This window comes from Micropterus dolomieu, linkage group LG20 (genome assembly GCF_021292245.1).
Source record: "Micropterus dolomieu isolate WLL.071019.BEF.003 ecotype Adirondacks linkage group LG20, ASM2129224v1, whole genome shotgun sequence".
Taxonomy (NCBI): domain Eukaryota; kingdom Metazoa; phylum Chordata; class Actinopteri; order Centrarchiformes; family Centrarchidae; genus Micropterus; species Micropterus dolomieu.
In genome coordinates, this window is record NC_060169.1 from 23,025,892 (window position 1) to 23,032,411 (window position 6,520).

The window sequence follows — 6,520 nt, forward strand, 5'->3', positions numbered from 1 at the left end:
ACTATAAAGTGTTAACTTACTTTACACACACAGTTTTTATGGGGCTTTTTTGTCTGTTTATTTCACTGACAGTATTAAAAATGACTTAAACGTTTAAAGTGAGCCTGTAACTTCATATTATCCCACCATGATCATCTTGATATATCAAACATAAATTACACCCATCAACTTATGTTCATCATCTACTGAGCTAATGTCTGTATCATTCATACATCCATTCATTTACCACGTGATCTTACTATCCAGATCTGGGTTGCAGCTTGGCAGCATGCTAAGGTAACACAGATGGCCTTCTCTTTAGCCACATTCTGCAGCTCTTTGTAAAGGATGCAGAGGAATTCCCAGGCCAGATGGGATATGTAATCCCTCTAACGTGTTCTGGGTCAGCCTCTTCTTTCAAATGCACAGAATACCTTCACATGGAATGATCCTATATAGATGGAAAGAAAATTGACTTGAAGCGCTGAAGCTTCTCGTTGTTTTTACGTTACCTGTGTGTCACTTTTTGCATGTACAACAGAGCGCAACACTATGAATGTCTTCCAGGACAGACTGTCTGAAATTGCGTGCAGTTATCTCCATATTAAAACAATATTGCGCGCCCCCCCCCCCTTCTATAACGTCCTGCTTTTCACCCCGCCGGTGTGTGGCTGTTCCGAACCACTATAAACACATTTGATTTCAGACGTGGTCAGACCGCACGCCATTTGAAGGAGTTCTGATCAAATGTACCCCGGGTCTTAGACAAAGCGGTGTTTACCATGTACTTGGGCATTGTTAGAGAGTAAAATCTGAAACAATTCACCCTCACATTAAGAATTTGTCAAACAAAACTAAAGCTTTGAACTTAACGCTGTTACTATAAAGCAGCATCATTCAACAAATTAGTGAGCGTCATTCTGAATGAGAAAAGACCATTCTGCTCTGTTCAATCCTTTTTTAAAGGTAAACATTACCTGAAATATAAAATAAAGTGTCTACAGTAGCATTTACAGGGACACTTTTTTATGATGCATGCTGGCATTTTCATGAATGTACTAATTACAAAGAACAACTAGTGGTCCAAAATCAGAGTGATGGATTTCCTCTAGTTTGTGTAAAGAGCTACAGTTTCACTTATAGATCATCTTTAGTTTTTTATCCAAAGTGACTTGCAATTGCTATATACAGTATGTCAGAGGTCACACGCCTCTAGAGCAACTAAGGGTTAGGTGTCTTGCTCAGGAATACATTGGATGGATGTGTCGCAGTGGGAATCAAACACAGGTATGTCTTATCCACTGCACTATTGCCACCCCTTTTAAAATATCTTGTCAGAGTTTGGAACTTAGACAGTGGCTATGGCTCCATGTTCAGGAAAACTGTCCACATATTAAAGAATAGATTATTTGGGACCCGACTGCACTGCTGTTGAAACCTTTGAATATTTTAAAATCCTGTGTTGTTTTTGAGTTTGTGTTCCCATTAATGTGTCTACAGTCAGACACACACAGACGCCACTATGACAACTTGCTGAAACCCAAATACTGAGTTTGCCGTCCCGTCTCATGGAATCAATGTCAGTTATGGCCTGCAGGCAAACAAGCCACAGGGGCCACTGGTTTCAGCAGGTCCACATAAAAACACATCAACTGTTTTTACTTCTGAAATGCAAAATATCAACCCACAGCAGACAACAGTTTGTGTCTTCACCAGAAAGACCCGAATACTAAAACGTATGTTCAATCTGGTTACTTTGTTACTACTGTGGAGTTTGTTTTAGTGGAAGTTGGAAGGGAGCGTTAGTCCCCTACCTGTTTGGTTTAAAAACATCTTTGTTTTGGGATTAGAGGAATGTGGTGGTCAAATATAGCCCCATTTCAGTTTGTTGTTTGTCGTTTTCACTTTAGTGTGGCAGAGAATGTGGATGAATACAATGTCTTGGGAGCATTTATCTTGTTTCAAAGGGACCCACCAGTTTCTGGTTGTCTTTTGGTTGTGGTGGAATCCCCACCCACCACCAATACCTGTCCAAGTGCTAGTATTTAGACTAGTTAGATTGTGAGTGGATGTAGTTAGATAACGCTGGGAGCTTTATTTCACAATTGCACATGTTCCAGTACATGTCTTTTTGTCTTGGGTTTGTATCCTTAAACAAAAAAGGCAATGAGTGTAAAATAAGTGCTTTTTGTTTAGTCTTGGTTTCTTTTTTGGGTTTTGCCCCGTGAAACGTTTTAGTTGGCCAGTGAGCCTTTGTTTAGAGGAACCTTTTGGAGTGCTACTTTGGTTTGGCGCTTATGTAATTCCAGTTTTGTGTTAAGTTTGGTTGCTGGAATTTTGTGAAGGCAGAAAAATGTGAATTTGGTGCTTTATCCAACTGCAGGGCACTTTGATGGACACTTGTGATGGGCTTTGGTGCTTATTTTTAGCATTATGTGCACTTTGGTCCAGGAGTTGAACCTGATTTCCTGCTGCCCACACTACTCACTTCTCTGTATTCCTCACATTTCTCTGTCACAACAAAAGCAAATCAGTAATTTTCGGGCACTGTAGTCACTTCATTTGGATATTAATCATAAGAGATCAGAAACTGTCATTCACCAGTTAACTAGTTTTGCCATGTGACCATCTACTTGCCAATTCACCTGCTTGTCACGCCCCTCCCACTCTGATTGAGGCTGCCTTTGCCAACCTCAGTAGACAATTGGCTGACATGGGAGGGTCATCAGCTGATTAAGCTCATCTTAAGCCTTGGTCTATATCAGCTGGTCAGTGTGGTTCCTCATGCCTCCCTCTTCCAACAGCTAACATCTACCTTGCATCATCTTCGCTTGGTTTACCCCCTCAATACCTCCTCATCACCAACTCATCCATGCACTGCTTTCATTGTTGAGGTACACACCCTATTGTTTGATGGTGTTAATCTTTTTAATAAATTACATTTGTTTAAGTGAATCTCTCTCTCTCAGATTCCTTTAGCCAGTTTTTGACACGAAAGAGGAGATGGCAAACACATTACAGAACACACACACACACATATAGTGTAATACAAAATAAATGGGGGTCCCAGGAGAGGCGTCTCAGAGGAGATGGGCTGACATATGGCCAGCACTATGTGGAGCACAGTGTGTGTGTGTGTGTGTGTGTGTGTGTGTAGTGGATAGGTGGGGCCAGTGTATGTGTGAGGGTGGGGCTGTTGAATGGTCTGACTGAGTGCAGATGAATAGACCAGTGATTAGAGACAGTTGAAACTCAATATTCATTTTCACTGTTGCCATTCTGCTGTTTGTGTGTGTGTGTGTGTGTGTGTAATGCTTTTCATGTGTGTGGTTGTAAGCACAGTATACTTGTCTGTATTTGCGAATTTAATTCTATAAATATTCTCCAAAATCCAACATCCTATTTATTGTTTTAAACTATTATTAAGTAAGCAAAAGTAAAGTAAAGGAGTAAAGTAAAGTAAGTAAAGTAAGGGAAACTAACTTGAAGCAGGGTTAACTGTTGGTTAATAACCAACAATTATTAACTGTTTCTTGAGCTTCTTTTAGACTAATAATTATTGGAAAGGCTGAGCAAAACAAAAAGCTTTCTGTAAGAGCTATAGGAGGCATGATGAATATACACTTAGGATGGACGTGAAAGTCTAATGGTGTTTTCAGACCAAAAGCGAAGTGAGTGTTGGGGCGGTGCGTTTACATACAAAGTCAATGCAAAGACGCTGAGAGCCACAATTTCCTGTTAGGAGGTGCGGAGGGGGCACTGCCGGCGACAAGGAGGCCTTCATGTGAGTTGAAAATACGAGAAAGTCACATGACGCTGAGTTGCGATAGCCTATCAGTGTCGTTGCTGTTAGCGTCTATGGGCACCCAGAGATCTGTTGGACTACTACTTCATATTTAGATAAAAAACGGACAAAACAGGACATTGCTTGGAGAAAAGAAAGCGAGGAAGTTGAACTACCTGGTGAGTTCAGAAAATATGTTTCTGTTTCTTTATTCCAGCTATCTTTGTACATTACTGTGAACAAGTTAGCATAGCATAGCCCTGATCGATCCGAACTCCATTCAGAAAACAAACATTTTAGAAGTTGTTGTCCCGCTGTCTTGCTGACAGACCTGACAAAGCACGAATTCATATGTTTAACAAATCGGCATCATATTGTAGTTATTTCGGCATCAGTTTGATCCGTTTATTGCAATTAAATCACAGCAAAATATTTACTTTGGGTTCATACAGCTGCAGTAATCACAGGTTGCGTTTATTCGCGTTATCGTGCTGTGTGTGAACACTTGGCAGTAGTCCAGAGATAAAACCCCTGCAAGGAAAGCATTACAAGGATTTAATTCACTTTCGTCTGAATGCACAGTAATAAGCAACAGATTTTACCACAAACAAAATTAATTTTATTATCTTATTGTAATAAAGTTAAACTCTAGTGAAACTAATCTGAATGTACAGTATGTTTCCGCAGTGTTGTCTTTTGTCTCTATTCAAACCTTAAAAGGTGCTTCAAAGATCAATTGTGCAATGTTTTTTTCCTAGTTTGTAAATGGTCTGTCAGGGTTGGAAGGTCTCCTGGAGACAATGTCCTCAGTCAGCTACAGTAGTTTAAAAAAATCTGTCCAAATGTGGAGACTAAAAGGAGAAATGGGATAACGTAGGAGGAGGTCGTCTTGGAGGGTCAACCTCATTTCATCAACATGTGGGAATTCCTCCACTCTGCCAGTCAATTCCTAAACATAAACACATACAAACACACACACACACACACAGAAGCCAGGGGTTGTTTGACGGGCTATTTGACTGAATGGCCTATTGCCATGGTTACAGCAGCACTCCATCAGTCCATTCAACGAACAGATGGCCAATGTGCAACAGGAGGCATATGTTTCAATGAACACACACACACACACACACACACACACACACACACACTCGTATTCACACAGGGACAGACACACAAACACACACCCACAACAATCTCTGTCTCATTTACACACACACGCTCACAGAGCACAGAGCACACACATGCATGGATGAGCCCCCGCTCAGAGGGAGGGTATTGAACAACCAGCAGCATATGTTCCACTAGTCAGAGAGCATTCATTCAAGGACAGACACAGAGAGGAGGGGGGTTGGGTGGGGTGGGGGTGGGGGTGGGGGGGATGGAGATAGTCGAAAGGCAAAAGAGCGAGAGAAAAGAATTGGGTGGAGGTGGAAAGAGATAAAGGAGGAGATGAGAGAAGGGAGGGACAGAGCTGATTGGAGGAGAAGAGGGAGGGAGTGGCAGAGAGCTCCTATCCACCACTGGAAGCAAGCACACTGGCGGTGTGTGCTGATGTTGACATGTTGGTTAAGGGAAAGGCCACACCTTTGTCTTTTGCTCAAAGCACTACGGTCGGGTATGATTTCTAAACTGTAACTGGTTGTGAAATCTGTCTTCAAGCCAAATAAATAATGAATTAATAATTGCTTGGGTTAAAATTTTGCTTTTTATTCAAGGAAATATTTTCCTTATAATTAGTGCCAATTTATGTAGTTTTGTTTCCAGGAAACTTTCAAGGAAATATTTTGGAAATCACAGACCAGTAAAAAAAAAAAAGAAGCATTACCCAGCATTACACAATCGGTAAACAAATTCACTCGATAGCATTATCTGGAGCCTCAATTCTGTATTAATCCAACCTGACAGATCAATCCCACAAAGCATTTACATGAGCGCTAAAACTAAATAAATGGAAACAACTTCCTGTTTAAACGTGCCAGCACTCTACCACAATCACTTTGCACCAACAGATTACTGCTGTTCTTTCTGCCAAAGCAACAGACTGATCAGAATATAGAAATATGAGTCTATGTTAAAGAATAAGTTCAACATTTTGGGATAAACACACTAATTGATAAGTTTATCCATCCACCGCGACAACAACTACAACTTGTCATTTTCACATACATTGTGTATGGATTAAACAAATGAGATGTAAATCAGTGAGCCCTTTCAGACACAACGTGATTTGAACTTTGGCGCAAGTGGCGCGCTTTATGGCGTCAAGCGCTTTGCTCGATGTAACGAAAAGCAGTCGTGGCCCTGCTCAAGCCATTGGAAATAATTGCTTAGGTAGTGGTGCTGTTGTCATGTTGTGTTTGAAAAGGCTTTTAGAGGTGCTGGTAGGCAGATTTTGTTTAAATTTGGACAGAGCCAGGCGAGCTGTTTCCCCGTCTAACACCTGTGGGTTTTGGAGTAGCTCTGGGAAGGAGTAGCTTCACGGCCAGTATGAATGATTACTGCATATAATAACTCTTTCAATATACAAATGAAATACAGGTACTGTATTAAAATAGACTATAAAATCTGAATTAATTATTTAACAGCATATTGCCTGTCACTGTCATGGTGGCAAAACAGTAATAAAGCTAAAAGTCAGTCTGGTTTCTCTTATCTGCTCTTTCTTCTCTACTTGTGTTTGTTCAGTTTTTTCTCCTTTTCTGTTCTAGTCTTCTTTTTTAATAACCTCCTCTCTGTCCATTACTACATTAGGCA